Source organism: Brassica napus, chromosome C2 (assembly GCF_020379485.1).
Source record: "Brassica napus cultivar Da-Ae chromosome C2, Da-Ae, whole genome shotgun sequence".
NCBI classification, from domain to species: domain Eukaryota; kingdom Viridiplantae; phylum Streptophyta; class Magnoliopsida; order Brassicales; family Brassicaceae; genus Brassica; species Brassica napus.
In genome coordinates, this window is record NC_063445.1 from 34473779 (window position 1) to 34492240 (window position 18462).

General features: G+C 41.9%; 1 non-coding gene across 1 annotated transcript; it reads left to right on the plus strand.

Moving 5' to 3' along the window:
* Positions 1-7859: 7859 nt before the first annotated feature.
* LOC125582591 lies at positions 7860-7966 on the plus strand. Its single transcript, XR_007320048.1, has one exon. It is a non-coding gene; the product is annotated as a small nucleolar RNA R71 (small nucleolar RNA).
* The last annotated feature ends 10496 nt before the right edge of the window (positions 7967-18462 follow it).

Sequence of the window (18462 nt, forward strand, 5' to 3'; positions counted from 1 at the left end):
GGGAGATTACTCACTAATAGTCATGAAAACATTGAAACAATGGTTTAATTTAAGGCTAATCATGATTAGAAGAAGAGATAATCAAAATAACACAAGATTAAAATGTTTAAAAATGATAAAGATTCAAGCTTTTACAAAAGTTGTTAAAAGAGAAAAGTAGATCTGAAAACTTAGATATCCCCTGGGCTTTTTCCTTAACAAGTATTTATAGGTCCTTAAAATAAAGGTCAAACGCAGATTTACAAAACGCTGCGATCAAGTCAAAATCGCGTTTGGCGTTTAGCGTTTGGAAACCGCGTTTGGCGACTGCGTTTCTTCATCTTCCTCGCAAATCCTCCATTGCTGCAACTGCTTGGGTCTTCACGAGTCTGTGACTGGAGCTTGCTTCATTTCGTTTCGTGTGGCGACCACCAGAGCTCTGCCTTCTCGCCGAGACCACACCTCCCCCATACCTGAGCTGCTGCGTCTCGTCTTCTTCGTCGGCCAATTCGTGTGGTGACTACCGGAGCTCGTCTTCTCGTCGGAACAACTAAAACAAGCTCGTCTCCTCCCTTGCAATCGTCCAAGCTCGAAAATCATCAGGTGGGATCGAGGAGAATGAATCGACCAAGCCACAATATCACCATCGTTCGCTTTGCTCTTCACGGCTGTGGGTTTCAGATCAAGAGGGGTGAAGCGAGCAAGCTCGTCTTCAGGCATCGATCGATTGGAACTCTTCGGGAGCAAGACATAAATGCATCACGGCCGAGAGCATCGGATCGAGCATATCCCTTCTCCACATCGAACGCTCTGAAGCTCGCAACACACACATGGTGAACTTCTGCGAAATTGCACATTTGGTCCCTGCATTTTGCCTCCTTTCTAGTTCGACCCCGTAACTTCTGTTTTGTGCAGAAAAGTCCTCGAAATGACTCCATAACTCTTGATTGTGCATTTTAACCCTTGTGTATGCAATATGTACAAATGCAACACCTAATGACATCTAAATGCAACTCCTAAACACTAAAAATGACCATAATCTATAGCTAAAAACATGTAAATACACTACATATCAACTCCCCCAAACTTGCTTCTGTACTTGTCCACAAGTAAACTTTCAAGAAGAGTGAGAAAGAGAGGTTTGAAAATGGAAATTGCTAAGCAAAGAGACTCTTCAAAGCCTTCAACATGACATCCATACAAAATCATAACAAATAGCAAAGACATGATTCCTTATTGAACTCTAGTTTCTCAAGGCCTACCTCAACTCCAAATTTTGTTTCTCTACCCTCACCACTTAGAATCCATTACAAGCCAATCAACCAATCCTCGCATTCATTAAAAACAAGTCTCAAGGTGAAGTCTCGCAGATGGGAACTTAGATGGGAACTTGATCCTGATCATTTGGTAAGGTGAAGAAATGGTTGTAAGTAGTGAAGCAAAGGGTGAAGCAAAGGGTTCAGCGCTTTTTGGTGGGTGGTTCACTCTCAAACATAGGAGCAATGACATTATGCAAAATCTATCTAAGAAGGGGAACAATTTATGCATACAACAGTCAGTCCTCATTGTTCTACCCTTTTCCTCATGTCAATCTTTCTTTTTCTCACCCAAAACCCAAATAACCTTTCACTCTTTTTCACTCACCAGATTTACTCACTCTTTCATTGCTAGTCTACTAGGGATTCCTTGGTATATTTCTTCACTTAGCTCCCTTTTCTTTCTTTTCCCCCACACTTTTCATTTTTTTTTTTTTTTTTTCAATCAGGGGTTCTTTTCTTCTCTTCTTCTTAGAGCTAAAGTTTCTTTTGATCCCTATTGACCTCTCACTTTTGTGGTTCATTCTTTTTCTACCCTCCTTGATCCAAATAACATGCTCAGCCCAGACCTTAGATACATCCTAAACCCACTGCCCATCCTAATTGCTAGCTCAAATGAAGTCCTAATAGCTAGCCAAAATGAGAACCAACAGTCGTCGTTCCCAATACTCTCAAGTTTTTGCACATGTCAAAGCTATCAGAAACAGGCCTCACTCAAGCAATTTAACATTGGTTTGAAAGGAAGGGTAGGGCTTAAGGAGTGGAAACCATCCTAAGATGGCCACTTGGATTGACAGAGATTGGTGAAAATGGAGTAAAGACAATCCAAGTGTGTATAAGGTATCCATGATCAAGCATTCAAGAGCCCATAAGCGAGAGAAATTAGGTTCATTTGACTCAAATACATTAGAGTTGGAATCAAGGACAAGCAGTTTCAACCAAGCAATGAGTTCAAGAAGAGTTTTCAAGGCTCGAAACTTACAAGACTTTCAAGATATGTTCATACTACTTACTATGATTAAAACGGGTATCACACTGAGTTCTTAGGATGAGTTCTTTGCAGCAGCTTCCTATGCACATGCATGCAACCTATATGCTTGTAGACTCGATCCTAATAATGAAATGTAACAAAATGAATCTAAATGTTGTTTTTGTTTTTCAAAAATTTTCAAATATTTATGGGTTTTTTAAATGCAATAAGTATTAACAATGTGATGCATGAGACTCAGACAAAACAAAAGAATATGTGAGATAACAGGTCTCTCCCCCAAACTTACTTCACACAGTCCCTTGTGTGAGAGTGAAGATGAAGGAAAGACCACAAAAGATGAAATAAAACAAACTAATATGCGCAGGGATGGAATGACACTTACCTGGAGTCTGAGCTAGAAGTATGGGAGGGTAGATTGGGTAGGAAGAGATGCAGAGTTCCCCCAAACTTGTTTGTTGCCTTCTTGCGTAGACCTGCAATCCTTTTAAACAAAAATAAGTAGATAATATATACAAATGATAACATGAGATTGCCTCTCAAGTGCGCTTGTTTTAAGTCTCTTAGCTTGACTTCCTTTTCATTTCTTAGGCTGGGATTGGTTCAGAGAGAGGAACCGAGGCTTCCTCACCAATCTCCTGATCAGCCATGTAGAGCTTTAAACGTTGACCATTCACTGTAAAATCTTCTCCACGCTTTCCTGTCAACACCACAGCTCCGTACGGTCTTACTTCCTTGATCACAAAAGGTCCTGACCACCTTGACTTGAGTTTTCCAGGAAAAATCTTCAACTGAGAGTTAAACAACAGCACTTGATCACCAGCCTTGAATTCACGCCTTAAGATCTTCTTATCATGGAAAGCCTTAGTCTTCTCTTTGTAAATCCTAGAGCTTTCAAAGGCATCAAGCCTGATTTCATCTAGCTCATGCAACTGGATCAGTCTCTTCTCCTTGGCGGTTTTGATGTTGAAGTTCAGGAGCTTAACAGCCCACAAGGCTTTGTATTCAAGCTCGACCGGAAGTTGGCAAGACTTTCCGTAGACTAATTTGAAAGGCGTTGTCCCAAGTGGTGTTTTGAAAGCTATTCTGTATGCCCAGAGTGCATCATCCAACTTCACAGACCAGTCTTTCCTTGTTGTTCCCACAGTTTTCTCCAGGATGGCTTTAATCTCCCTGTTGGAAACCTCAACCTGTCCACTAGTCTGAGGGTGGTAAGGTATTGCTACCTTATGCTTAACCCCATTCTTTTTCATTAAGCTCTCGAAGATTTTGTTGATAAAGTGAGATCCTCCATCACTGATCACAACTCTTGGGACTCCAAATCTAGGAAGGATGATGATCTTGAACATCTTGATGACTACTCTGGAATTGTTGGTTGGACTAGCAATTTCCTTAACCCATTTGGATACGTAATCGACAGCCACCAAGATATATTTGTTCCCGAAAGACATGGGAAATGGCCCCATGAAGTCTATGCCCCAGACATCAAACACCTCAACTTCCAGAATTGGATTATGAGGCATCTCGTTTCTCATACTGATGTTACCTCTTCTTTGGCATGAGTCGCATTTGGACACAAACTCTTGTGTGTCTTTGAACATATGAGGCCACCAGAAGCCAGCTTGAAGGACTTTTGCTACTGTCTTGAACGTAGCGAAGTGACCACCGTAAGATGACCCATGACAGTGTGAAAGGATGCCTTCAATTTCTTCCTCAGCTACAACTCTTCTGTAAAGCTGATCCTTACACAGTGTATAGAGATATGGCTCATCCCAAAAGTATCTCTTGACGTCCTTGAAGAATTTCTTCCTCTGATATCCTTCATGCCCCAACGGTTCTTTCCCAGAAACTAGGTAGTTCACCAAGTCTGCATACCAAGGTAATCTTTCTTCCAATGCCTTGGCCTCTTCTAACCTTTCTCTAGTCTTGTAAGCAAAATCAACTGCTTTGATAGCCATTATTTGCTCTTCAGGGAGTCCCTCATCAATAGGAATCCCTCCTTCAATTCTCAACCTGGATAGATGATCAGCTACACCGTTTTCCACTCTTGTCCTATCCTTAATTTCAAGATCAAACTCCTGAAGTAGTAAGATCCATCTCAGAAGTCTTGGCTTTGCCTCTTTCTTTGCCAGTAGATGTCTTAAAGCAACATGATCTGTGTAGAAAACTACCTTTGACCCAACCAGATAGCTTCTGAATTTTTCAAATGCAAAGACCACTGCTAGAAGCTCTTTCTCTGTGATGGTATAGTTCACCTGTGCTTCATCAAGAGTGCGACTGGCATAGTAGATCACATGAGATTTATTGCCTTTCCTTTGCCCCAACACTGCCCCAACAGCATAGTCACTGGCATCGCACATGATCTCGAAAAGAAGGTCCCAATCAGGTGGTTGAACAATAGGGGCACACACCAGATCATTCTTCAGCTTGTTGAATGCTTCAAGGCATTCCTGGCTGAAACAGAACTCAATTTCTTTGCACAAGAGTCGGGTCAATGGCCGCGCTACTTTTGAGAAGTCTTTTATGAAGCGCCTGTAGAAGCATGCATGTCCAAGGAAACTTCTGATCCCCTTCACAGATGTTGGCGGTTGTAAACCCATCATGACATCAATCGTAGCCTGATCAACCTCTATGCCTTTCTCAGAGATTTTGTGACCTAGAACAATCCCTTCTTTCACCATGAAGTGGCATTTTTCCCAGTTGAGGACGAAATTTGTTTCTTCACATCTTTGTAAGACCCTGCACAGATTAGACAAACACGAGGCAAAAGAAGAACCATATACAGAGAAATCATCCATGAATACCTCCACAACTTCCTCAATAAGATCAGAGAAAATCGACATCATAGCCCTCTGAAAAGGTTGATGGTGCATTACACAATCCGAATGACATCCTTCGATATGCGAAGGTACCATACGGACAGGTGAAAGTCGTTTTCTCCTGATCATTGGGATGTATGGGGATTTGGAAGAATCCCGAGTATCCATCAAGAAAGCAATAATAGGGGTGGTTAGTAAGACGCTCAAGCATTTGATCAATGAATGGCAAAGAAAAATGATCTTTTCTAGATGCAGAGTTTAATTTCCTATAGTCAATGCACATTCGATGACCTGTGATTTTTCTAGTTGGAATTAATTCATCTTTTTCATTCATAACCACAGTGATTCCGCCCTTCTTTGGCACAACATGGACGGGGGAAATCCAGGTACTATCAGAAATAGGATAGATTATCCCCGCATCCAAAAGTTTTAGAATCTCTTTCTTAACAACATCTTTCAGGTTGGGATTCAACCTTCTTTGATGTTCTATAGAAGTCATTGATTCATCTTCTAAGTGTATCATGTGCATGCAAAGTGAAGGTGAAATTCCTCTAATATCATTTAGAGAGTAACCAATTGCCTTTCTATATTTTCTCAGTTCATTCAAGAGTAAAGACAATTCATCATCAGTGAGATCATCATTCACAATCACTGGATAAGTTTCATTTGGTCCAAGAAAAGCGTACCTGAGCCCATTGGGAAGCGGTTTCAGGTCCACCTTTGGGGCTTTGAGCTCACTCCAATCATCATTGAGAGCTTCATCCCGTTGTTCCACTGAGTGGGCATGGTGATTGATCTCTGGTACGTCAATGAACTGATCTGCATCCTCTGCCATCTTGCAAGAGTCCATCCTCCTTGAGTACTCATCGCTTTTCTTGCTCTTGATCAGTTGATCTTCTTTTTCAATGGTAAGAGCATGCTGAAGGGAATCTTCAATACCCAGCTCTTCCAGAAACTCGTCAGCGAGTGAATCCATGGTTTCTATGTAAAAGACTTGCCCTTCTATTGTAGGCTTCTTCATCACATCTCTGATATCAAATTTCAGAACATTCTTTTTCCCAAGATGAAGATCTATCTTGCCATTCTTTACATCAATGACAGCTCCTGCAGTAGCAAGGAATGGTCTACCAAAGAGCAAGGGGTCTTTGGGTTCCTCGTCCATCTCAAGAACGACTAAGTCAGTGGGTATTTCATAGTTTCCAACCATGACAGGAAGGTCCTCAAGTATTCCAATGGGCAACCTTACTGATCTGTCAGCCAGTACCAAAGAGAGGCGACACTTCTTAAACTGAGTGAATCCAAGCCGCTTAGCTACCGAAAGTGGCATCAGACTGATGCTTGATCCAAGATCGCATAGACAATTTTCAAACTTCAAGGGTCCAAGAGAGCATGGGAGAGTGAAGCATCCTGTATCCTCTAACTTCTTTGGAACATCAGTCTTTGTGATGATTGCACTACACTCCTGTGTGAGCACTACCATTCCTTCTAACTTCTTCTGTTTTTCCTTGACTGCATCTTTCAAAAATTTGCTGTATTGAGGCACCAACATGAATTCGTCAAGGATTGGCATTTGAATCTGAACTTCCTGCATTTGCTTCTCGAAGAGAGCTTTGTACTTGTTAACCAGCTGCTTCTTGAATCTTCCATGGAATGGGAGCTTGGGTTCATATGGAGGAGGCACAAATGGAGTGTCATTTGCAGTGGAAGTGTCTCCTTTCTCAGTTGTGTCCTTTTTCTCTTCAACTACTTTCCCTTTTCCTTTTGAGTCCACAATCTTCTGAAGGATCTCCTCATCCTTTTTCTCATCCAAATTCACCACATTGATGATCACCTCCCCTTCCTGTTTCTCATTGTCCCGAATGAGATCTCTTGAAGGTAGTTCTTTCCCACTCCTCAGTGTGATTGCCCCAATGAATTCTTTCGGATTTTGCTCAGGCTTTCCAGGGAGTGAACCCATTGGCCTTTTAGAATTTGTGTTCATAGTGGCAAACTGATTTTCAAGAGTATCCATTATATAATTGAGAGCTCCGTAGGATCCAGTGATCTTAGAATCCATATCTTCAATTCTTTTATCAGATTTGGCATGTGAGGCCAGAAGCTATTTGAGGAGGAAATCCGTACTACTTTCTGTTGGTGGTGCATTGGAGGAGCTTCCTTGACCTTGGTTTTGTTGGTTACCCTTATTAGGGTAAAAACCAGGTGGTGGGTTGTTGTAGGCTCTTTGCTGGAAGTTGCCTTGCTGATTGTTGTAGAAAGGTTTATGCTGGTAGTTGCCTTGAGGGATATAATGAGGCTTGTTTTGAAAGTTGTCTTGCAGTGTGTTCTGTCCTTGAGGGATCTGAGTGTTCTGATTTCTGTAGTTGAAGGTTTGATTGTAGTTTCCTTCTCCTCCTATATAGTTAAATTCTTCCTGGACACTCTTCACAAATTCCTCTTGAGGCTCAATTTGGACCAGCTGTTGATCATATTTACCAATGTAGTGAACTTGTTTCTTCTGAAGCTGAAGAAGTTGGTCCATCTCTCCTCTTAGCACTTTTAAATCCTTTCTAGCTTGCTCATCTTGAGTCACAGTACCCCATGTTTGAGTGATCATAGTCATCGCAGTAGGTGGAGTCAGTCAGGACTAAGTTCTCAATTAACTGCATTCCATCTTGTTCCTCACGTCCTAAGAAATGACCATTACTCGCTGTATCAAGCTTTGATCGAAACTCTGGAAGAAGTCCTCTGTAGAATGTATTGAGTATACTTTCCTTTGAGAAACCATGGTGAGGGCATTTCATTGTGTAGCCTTTGAAGCACTCCCATGCTTCTCCGAAGCTTTCAAGTCCCTTCTGTGTGAATCCAGTAACTTCATTTCGGAGTCGTGCAGTTCTAGAAGTAGAAAAGAACTTGGTTAAAAATACTTTCTTGCATTCGTCCCATGTTTCGACCGAGCTTGAAAGTAGGGTCTTCTCCCATAAGTGTGCTCTGTCTCCAAGTGAAAACGGGAAGATTTTGAGTTTGAAAGCATCTTCAGAAATGCCATTGATCCTGACAGTCCCACAAAGCCTGTCAAATGTGTGGATATGATCTAGAGGATCCTCCATTGGCAGTCCATGATATTTGTTAGATTGTATCATGTTGATCAAGTTTGACTTGATCTCAAAGTTGTTGTTCACCCCCGGTGGTGCACGAATGCCCGTCAGGTTGTTATGTATGGTTGGCTCAATATGAGCACCTATGGCTCGCAGATTTCGGGGTTGGTGGACGGGTCTAGGGTTGGCAGCTCCCTGACCATTGCCTGCTTGGGCATGAATGCCCTGAGCAGCGACTTGTTCTTGAGGATGATGTTGTTCTTGTTCCATGTTCAACCTTTGTCTTTCCAGTTGTGCAAGTCGTTCCTGCTCACGTCTTTCTCTTGCTATCGCTCTTTCGTGTGCTTGAATGTCGTCGACCCATGGATTTAAATCTGTTGATCCTCTACTTCGCAGGTGCATTCATCTGTTGATGACAAAGAGTGAAGAGTAGAGAAAGTAAGTAACAAAAAAAAAAAAAACTTAGTCGTAAACAACAACCAAATCTCTATGTTTAAAGCTAGTCTTAGGATGGCAACGACGCCGAAATCGATTGCCTTGTCCCATGAGTTTAGCCTTTAATCTTGATTATAATCTGTTCTTGTTTGAGTTTGTTGTCTGAATCTTAGCTCATCATTCTAAAACCAACTTGATTTGCTTAGATTAAATGACTTCTTGTATTCTCCATGCTTTAAACAATCTTAGGTTGGATTGACATCTTTACTACTACATCGACACTGTTGTGTTTGCAGCAGAGTGGTAGAGAAATAAACTTTATCCACATCACATATAGATTAACATTTTTAATATCCAAGTGAATAGCAGTAGAAAAATTATGATTCCATAAAAATATTATTCAGCAAGTAGATAAGACTTTAGTTCGATATAAAGTTTTACGATGATGAAATTTAAAGTGTTCACAAACTTAAAACAAACTTTACAACCAAAATCAATAAATTAAGCTGAAGATGGAATACATTTTTGATAGGATACAAAAGATGATATGGCCCCACCTTTCACCGGTAGAGAGCAAAGAAAACTAATTTGGAGTATTTGGACATGTGCTCGAGAACATCAGATCATGAAGACTAAAGAGCATAGAATTCAAGCCCCCCAAGATTGCACATCGAAATCTTTGTCTCCTCGTCAATGAATGTCCATATTATCAAATACCAACTGTTTGAACAGCTTGCTCCATACGATTCATCAAAGTATGCTAAACCGGAAGAAGAGAAACTTTGCATTATAGAGTTGCCAAGGGTTGTCTTGCATATACATTGTCTTGTCTGCGGAAGGAAGCTTTGATGCTCTTTGTCGTTGTTACTGGCATATCAATGAGTGAATCACTCAACGTTTCATCCATCTTCTTACCAATGTGTCCCAGCTTCTGATAAATATCATTTTCTTTCCTTGAATTCTTGAAGTAGAGTCCTCGCTAAATCCGTTTCCTCAAGAGATGAATGAATCTACAATGTCTCTATGATTGCCTCCAATACTATGACCTCTTACCCACTTGCAGCCTTGTTATGAAAACCTTCTTAAAGACACGTTCTTCTGCATGCTCTTGAAGATGTGTACGGAATCAGCAATTACCAAGACACATGTCGTTATGGGTTCCAAAATGAACCACAATCTCGTTTGTTGTTGCCATGTTCAAAATGGCGGCTAGTCCATCTCTTCCAATCTGTGTCTTAGACCTTCAAACACGACTGACTTGAGTGTGATGTGGGCTTGAAATTGCAGAGCAGAGAATTTACTCAGTAAACAAAGCAAATCCTCTACGCAACGCACATGGATACCTCTCTCTGTACGAACATCCTCAATCCACATGGAGGTGTTCAAGAATGATGGCCTATCTGTACATTGAAAAATATAACGAAAATAACAGAGGAGAGTTTACATACCATTCTTGCAAAATCTATGAGTAATGAAAGTTTTTGTTGGTCCATCTACAATTTTTCAAACAAGAGATGTATTATAAAGCGAGTCAGATAGAATTTAGATTGTACACTTAAGAGAATTTCAGGGTAAACCTGAACTTTTTTCACAGAAGCTTTACTAGCAGCATCATAGACAATTACATCAACAGAAGAATCTCTGATAAAACTGGGTATTAGACTGTGAAATATCTCATGTCCTGCAGTATCCATGTGGCTATAAAGTCAGCAGCTTACTAAATTGCACATACCTAGCACCATAAACTATTTGCATAAACCAATTCTAAAAGGATGAAAATTCCATATGAAACGTCCTTTGATAACTCTATGAAGGTCAACGCATGAATTGGCGTTTGAAACACTGGAGGACCCTCATCTATGAGTTCACTACTCTAAAATACTTGTGCAAGGAACTAAAAATGAAGATGATATACCATAGTTGGAGACAAAGAGTCATATCCTCAAGGTACATTGTCTTAGACAGAAAATCAATCCCAATAGTTTCCTACAAGACGAAGACCAGTCAACAAATTTTAAATAGATCTATTAACCATATACATGGGCCAAATTCTAAATATCTATGCCAAATTTTCCTTGATAACATATTATCGCATATATGTTTGTTTCTTCTTTTTTCTTACATGGGTTAGCTGAGCAGAATCATCAGACTCAAGATGGAGAAGTAACCGCAACAGCACAAATGAGCATCTTGTAAGCATCCATACTTGTTTGCTTCTTTGGTAAAAAAAAAAAAAAAATCTAATGACCAAGAATTCAAACCTGTTTCTCAGTGAATAAAGGAAGCAATCCAAATATAGTAGATGACCGAGGGGAGAGTTGTGTAGAAATCTTATCAGTAGGTTACACCATGATAAGGAGCACATTAATTTCCTGCATCACAAAATTCAGAGTAGACATGAGATATGATACTAAAAACAACATCCAATATTGAGAAAGAAGAAAAGAGCTATAAATGATAAATACATATGTTTTCTTAACACATTAAAGCATATGTTTACAATATCAAATCATCACCTTTAACAGTGAGTAGACTTCAGGAACACTTTCTATGATCCTTTTGAGAATGAGAATGACTCCATAAATCTTGTTTGGTGCCTCTAAAAGGCATATGACTGCAAAATCTTTCATATAACAGTTTCGTTTGTGAGACTTTGTCCTGATCCTGCTTGTACAGCATGATGGACATGATTACAAATGACCAAAATTGTGAGCTTAGACGCTGCAACTTCCTCGCAAGTATCACCTGAGAGAACACATCACATATAAATCAAGCAAGTTCATATGCTGCTTCAGTCACGCCATGATTATCCTCTACACCTCGGCTGTCAAAAGTATTGTGTGTGTGTGCATACATACCTTCTTCTTCAATTTATTAACGAAAGAAGCCATCTTCACCACCTCCGACCATCTCACTCTTCCATTAGATCTCATCTGCCACAGACACAACCCTGCAGTGTGAGATACCTTCGCCACTGCCATGTGATTTATTTACTAATATGGTTCATGATATGATATTTACCTTTTTAATATGTGAGGACGACAACCATGTTCTTCTCCAGTATCTTATTCTTCTTGTGGTGCAGCGTACGAATGGGTGAACGGTCGATCTAAGAATTTAGGGTTCTTCGAGGCCTGTTCTTGGATGAGTTTCTTTCGATAGCTTCTTGAGACCAACGTCTTGAGAGACGAATTGAATCAAGTCACACAAGGTATAAAAGCCAAAGCTCTATTATTAAAATCAAAAGTATCCCATTACAAAGCCAAAGCTCTGTTTATATAATCCTTCCTTTAGAAAATTCCCAAAAGGAAAAGGATTCTATAAACCCTATTTGAAAAGGAAATATAACTTTTAAAAGAAAAACATGTAAAACCAAGGGACAGATACTTGACATTAAAAACATCAGAAGTGTTCATGTCCGCTGGAGGCTTTAACCTGTACACATTGTCATTTATCCTTTCAAGGACCTCAAGAGGACCAATCTTCTTAGACTTTAACTTGTTGTAAGCATGAGCAGGCATCCTTTCGCGTGTCAAGTAAGCCCACACCATGTCGCCTACCTCGAAAACCAGAAAACAACGATGGCAATCAGTAGACTGTTTATATTTGGACGTCGCGGACTCCAAGTTGGACAATGCCTGTGTATGGACTTCTGTAACAGAGTCGACAAAAGCAGTAGCATCACCGTGCAGACGCGAACGATCGGGAAGAGTAGAAAGATCCACAGGGCCACGGGAAATGAGACCATAGACAACTTGAAAGGGACAAAACCCAAGACTGCGGTTCAAAGCATGATTGTGTGCGAACTCAGCCTGCGGTAGTTTTGAATCCCAAGTCCGAATTGCATCCCCGACCAGACAACGCAACAAATTACCCAGCGACCTGTTAGTGATTTCAGTTTGTCCATCCGACTGAGGATGATAAGCTGAACTCATATCCAACGATGTACCAAGTTGCTTCGAAAGAGAGCGTCAGAAGTGACCGAGAAACCTAGAATCCCGATCAGAAACAATGGAAAGAGGTAGACCATGTAAGCGATAGATTTCTCTGAAAAATAATGTAGCGACCTGCAGGGCATCAGTAGTCTTCTTGCAAGGCAGAAAATGCACCATCTTGGAGAAACGATCGACAACGACGAAAATAAATTCGAAGCCACGTTGTGTGCGAGGGAGTCCGACCACAAAGTCCATGCTAATATCGGTCCATGGCTGAGTGGGAACAGGTAAAGACATGTATAAGCCAGCATTCGTCGCGTGTCCTTTTGATTGCTGGCAAACTACGCACCGCTCGACGAATCTCTCAACGTCTCGACGTAACGTTGGCCAAAAATAGGAAGAAGAGATCAATTGCAAAGTGCGATCCCTACCAATATGGCCTTCTTGATGGAGCTCCGTGATCAGGAGAAGATGGAGGCTACAATCCGGTATGCAAAGCTGCATGCCGCGAAACATAAATCCATCATGCACGGTATACTCCGAGGACTTCCCATGAGAGGCGGCGTCAAAGATAGGACCGAAAAAGGGTCCGTGGGATAGAGCTCCATAAAGGAACTAAAGCCCGTAACTGTGTAATGTAAGACGGCCAAGAGGGAATGGCGGCGACTTAAAGCATCGGCGACACGGTTAGAGGAGCCGGAAGTGTGTTTGATGACGAATGTGAACTGCTGGAGATAAGAGATCCATGAAGCATGACGAGACGAAAATTTTCCTTGAGTGCTTAAATGTTTGAGAGCATCATGATCTGTGTAAAGTACGAAATCCTTGTGGAACAAGTAATATCTCCAATGCTTCACTGCTTGAATAATATCGTAGAATTCGACATCGTACGTACTATAACGAGCTCTGGCGCAAGCCAGCTTTTCACTAAAGAAGGCGATGGGGCGTCCCTTTTGACTGAGCACCGCACCAATTCCAGTCTTTGATGCGTCGCAATGTAACTCAAAGACTAAGGTAAAGTCCGGAAGGGCGAGAATAGGAGCAGAACAAAGTTTGTCTTTGATAGTGGCGAATGTGGGAACCGAAATTCACACTGTCGATTTACGTTTAAATTAGGAAACTAGGAAAACTTTAATTTCCCAGAGGTCCCGGATCTCTGCAATAGCCAACGGCAAGTGACCAAATATATGCGGAAATCATGAAAAGATAACAAACGAGTTTAGAGAAAACAGTAGATCTTATTTCGAGTCCGCGTGAGAGCGTTGCGATCATTACAAGAGATCATAAAAGCTTTGGCCACAAAGGCTGTCAGCGATTTACCTAGTTCTAGCGGCCTAAAAGCTCAAACCTAGTTGACTTGCAGCTCGATAACAAAAAACGAAGAAAATACAGAAAAGGTTTTTGATTGATTTCGGACTGAACCTTATGAAAGGCTGCCTACGTACCCTTTTCGAGGATCAAGCCGAACGTAGTTCAAGAGTGAACCAAGAGATCGAACTGCTTGTGCACGTTCGTCTGGTAATCGGGTGCCAGTCATGGAAACAGAGCATGTCGAGAATAATGCCTCAGAGTTTCTAAGTGCCGAGAGTTTTGAGTCTAAAAAGTTGTTTTTTATGCCTCTCGCCTAGGACTCCTTATATACTCGCTCCTAGGTCGGTTTACGCTTTTCCCCTTCTGCCCTTAAGCCGTCATAGCCTAAAAATGGAGATATTCCATTTTTCCCGATCTTCGTAATTATCTTTAAAATTTCGTATTTATCTGCGGAAATTTGACATTTATCTTTCCTTGCGAACCAAGCGTAAACCGTCCCACGGTTTACGGGCTGCTGGTTAAGAAATCGTAAGGTGGGCTTCGAGTCATGCCTTAGGTCCCTTTGGGCCGTCTTTCGACTTGAAGCGTTTATTACGACTTCTTTCGATAAAAACAAACTTTCCGCGGTTTTTATCTTAAAGTTTGATTGATGACATCGAATGGCGGAAAACATGAAATGGGTTCGCTACGGTCTTCGGGAGACAGCATCGAAGGGTAGACGAGAATGCATGGATTCATGTTGTATCGACGTTTCGGAAGAGCTCGGTCGCTACGTAGCGACCGAACGGAACGCACACTTGTTCGCTACGTAGCGACCGAGCGGGACGGATGCTCGGTCGCTACGTAGCGACCGAGCTTGGCTTGAGCGCTACGTAGCAACCGAGCGGGACGTGTGCTCGGTCGCTACGTGGCGACCGAGCTTGGCTCGAGCTCGGTCTCTACGTAGCAACCGTGCGACCTTTTTTGGGCTTTTCTCTGATGTCTTGTGTTTCTTCCGCATGGCTCTTCGTAAGAATAAATCTTTTCCGAAGATTTATTTTTCGTAAAAACGTTCATGCCGATTTTTACGGACTTTTAGACATTGATTCCGTCGTGACCGATTTTGACCCCAACGGCAAATGTTGCTGCTGCGTCTGGTGTCCACTGTAAGCGACCCTCGCGAATGGTGTCTGTGAGCGGAGCCAAAAGGCTACTAAACTGGGACACAAAACGCCGGGAGAAAGAAGCCAAGCCATGAAAGCTGCGAACATCGGTGACCGTGGATGGCGTAGGCCAAGTTTTAATGGCCGAAATCTTTCCTGGATCAACTGATAAACCTTTGTCGGAAACAATATAACCAAGGAATTGAACTTCTGATGCTCCAAAGTCACACTTTTTAAGTGTTGCAAAGAATTGATCGCGCCTCAGGACCTGCAAGACAGCCGTGAGATGTTGCATATGATCCGCCAAGGAAGAACTGAAAATAAGGATATCGTCGAAGTGCACGACGACAAATTTTCCTATAAATGGGCGAAGTGCTTGATTCATCACTCGCATGAATGTACCGGGTGCATTAGATAACCCGAAAGGCATCACAAGCCACTCAAAAAGCCCTTCTCGAGTTTTAAACGCCGTTTTCCACCCATCTCCGGGATTGATACGAATCTGATGATAGCCGCTATTCAGATCCAGCTTGGTGAAAATTGTAGCTGTGCCAATCTGGTCAAGTAAATCATCTAAACGCGGAATCGGAAAGCGATAGTGAATGGTGATTTTATTTATTGCTCTGCTATCCACGCACATACGCCAAGAGCCGTCCTTCTTGGGTATAAGTAGCGCAGGAACGGCGCAAGGGCTGAGACTCTCACGAAGGAAACCTTTGACCACGAGTTCTTCAACCTGTCGGCGTAATTCCTCATGCTGGCTTGGGCTCATCCTGTAATGCGACCGGTTAGGTAAAGATGAATCAGGGATGAAGTCAATTCGATGTTGAATATCACGAAGCGGCGGTAGTCCGGTCGGAAGATCTTCGGAAAGAAGTCAGCAAACTCATGGACAATGTTAGCGAAGGCTGGTGGCACAGCGTGAAAACGATCATTGTTCGTTGGTTTGGTGATGAGTATGAAGACTAACCCTTCTTCACGAAAAGTGCTTTCGAACAGTGCACGTTGTAACATCAGAACCGGAGCTTGTGTTGATGGCGACGAAAGCGCTTGCGTTGGTGGTGATGGAGTTTCACGGATTGTATGAACCGTTGGTTTAAGTGTGAAGGTTCGACCATTGAATTTGAATGTAGTAGTATTAAGGTAACCATCATGTATAACACGGCGGTCGAATTCCCATGGTCTTCCTAGTAAAAGGTGGCAAGGATCCATTGGGACCAGGTCACAATAGACTTGATCCTTGTAAGCATCACCCACTGAAAATTTAACCAAGGTCCTGCGGGTAACAGTGAGTTCGTTACCGTGGTGTAACCAACCAAGCTTGTACGGCGACGGAAGTGGTTCGCTTACGAGATCGAGTTTGGGAACTGCCGACTCTGCAATTACATTCTCACTGCTGCCTGAATCAATAATGAATGTGCAGACCTTGCCACTAATCGTGCATCGGTAAGAAAATAAGTTTTTGTGTTGCGGGAATTCTTATTCGATCTTTGGTGTGAGGCACGTACGACGCATCATTAAGAGAGTGCTTTCGTCAGCGTCTAATTCCTCGATGGCTTCATCAGCGCTGTCATCATAGACCACTTCAACGTCACGACCCGTCGTATCGATAAGTAGGCCACAACGGTTACGGTTTGGACATGCTGACTGTCGATGACTGAGCTTTCCACAAGAGAAGCATCGTAGTCCCCCAGGTCGAGTCTGTCGCTGTTGATCCATAGGAACAATAGCTAACTCTGTTTTTGGTGTTGCATTGGTAGTGGTCGTAGAAACAGTTGGTGTAGTTGTTGTGCGGGTTTGACGGTTAGTACGCCATGGTGTGTATCCATTGCGATTTTGTGCTTCCACGGTTAATGCTTGTTGGTGAGATTCGGATATGCATGGTCTGAGGACGGAACATGTTAAGTGTAAATTGAATCTGTTGTCGAAGGCCGCCCACGAACCTCATGACGAGTTGTTGTTCAGAATCTTGGATTTCGACGCGATTGATCATCTTAAAGAATTCAGTGGCATAGTCATCAACACTTTGTGATCCTTGGCGTAGGTTCTGTAGTCTCTGGAACATCAATTGCTCGTAATTGTAAGGTAAGAAGTTCTTTTTCATCTCACGTTTCAACTTATCCCAAGTGGTGATCTTTGTTTTCCCTAACTGTGCGCGAGTCGTCTTGGTTTGAGACCACCAAGCAGCAGCGCGGTCGCGAAATCGTGTTGCAATCATGGGAACACAGCGATCAAGTGGGATATCTTTGAATTCAAGTATCTCATCAACTGTCACAAGCCAATCCAATAAATCTTCTGCGACGATGGAACCTTTGAACTCGGGTATCTCAAGCTTAAAACACGTTTTCCATGAAGAATCATCATGTTCATTGTTTGAGTCTGATTCATATGTGTTGTGGTTGCGACGGCGAGGTCGTTGTTGTCTTAGCGGAGCGAAGGGGTTGTTGTAATCATCGGAATCGTTGTGTAGCAAGACCTGGTCGTTTCGAGGGGGACGTTGAGCAGCGGCGGCTTGTTGAGTTGTCAACGCGGCAACAGCGTCAACGAGATGTGTGATTTGCGATTGGAGATCCATGATGGATTGTTGAGTAGCGGGGGTATCGTCATCAACGTTTTGTTGATTACGAGTCTTACGAACCATCATAGCGGTTGAGAAAGTTTCGGAGCGTAACCTGGCTCTGATACCAACCTGGCGCAGCGTACGAATGGGTGAACGGTCGATCTAAGAATTTAGGGTTCTTTGAGACCTGTTCTTGGATCAATCAAGAGTTTCTTTCGATAGCTTCTTGAGACTAACTTCTTGAGAGACAAATTGAATCAAGTCACACAAGGTATAAAAACCAAAGCTCTATTATTAAAATCAAATGTATCCCATTACAAAGCCAAAGCTCTGTTTATATAATCCTTCCTTTAGACAATTCCCAAAAGGAAAAGGATACTATAAACCCTATTTAAAAAGGAAATATAACTTTTAAAAGAAAAATATGTAAAACCAAATCCTATATCGATAAAGCTAAAGTATTATTCAAACTTATGATGTTGGCGCCAAAGGCGTATCCGATGCTGCATCATCTTGCTTATGTGTTCCTTCCCGATCTAATTTTCCTCTGTTGGCGTCGCTATTCTTTGTTGTCGTATATAAAACTCTTTTTTGAAATCTCTGAGACGTAGTTGTTTATAGAATAGAGGAGCTGATTTGAGGGACAAATAAATGGTTGAAAGAATCTGAAGAGATTATTAATTGAAGATGTTTGATAACTTTGCTTAACAGTCAATGAAACTGAGATCAAGAGAATCGAGAACGTCAAAGGTCCTAAACTAGATGTTCTCGCCTAAAATTATTTTGTGTGTTTTTGTTTTAAATAAACTAAATTTGGGATATTTTCTTATTTTGATTGGTTAGGACATAAATTGATTGGTCAAGAGGGGTTGTGGTTATGGAGATTTGCAGGGATAAACGGAG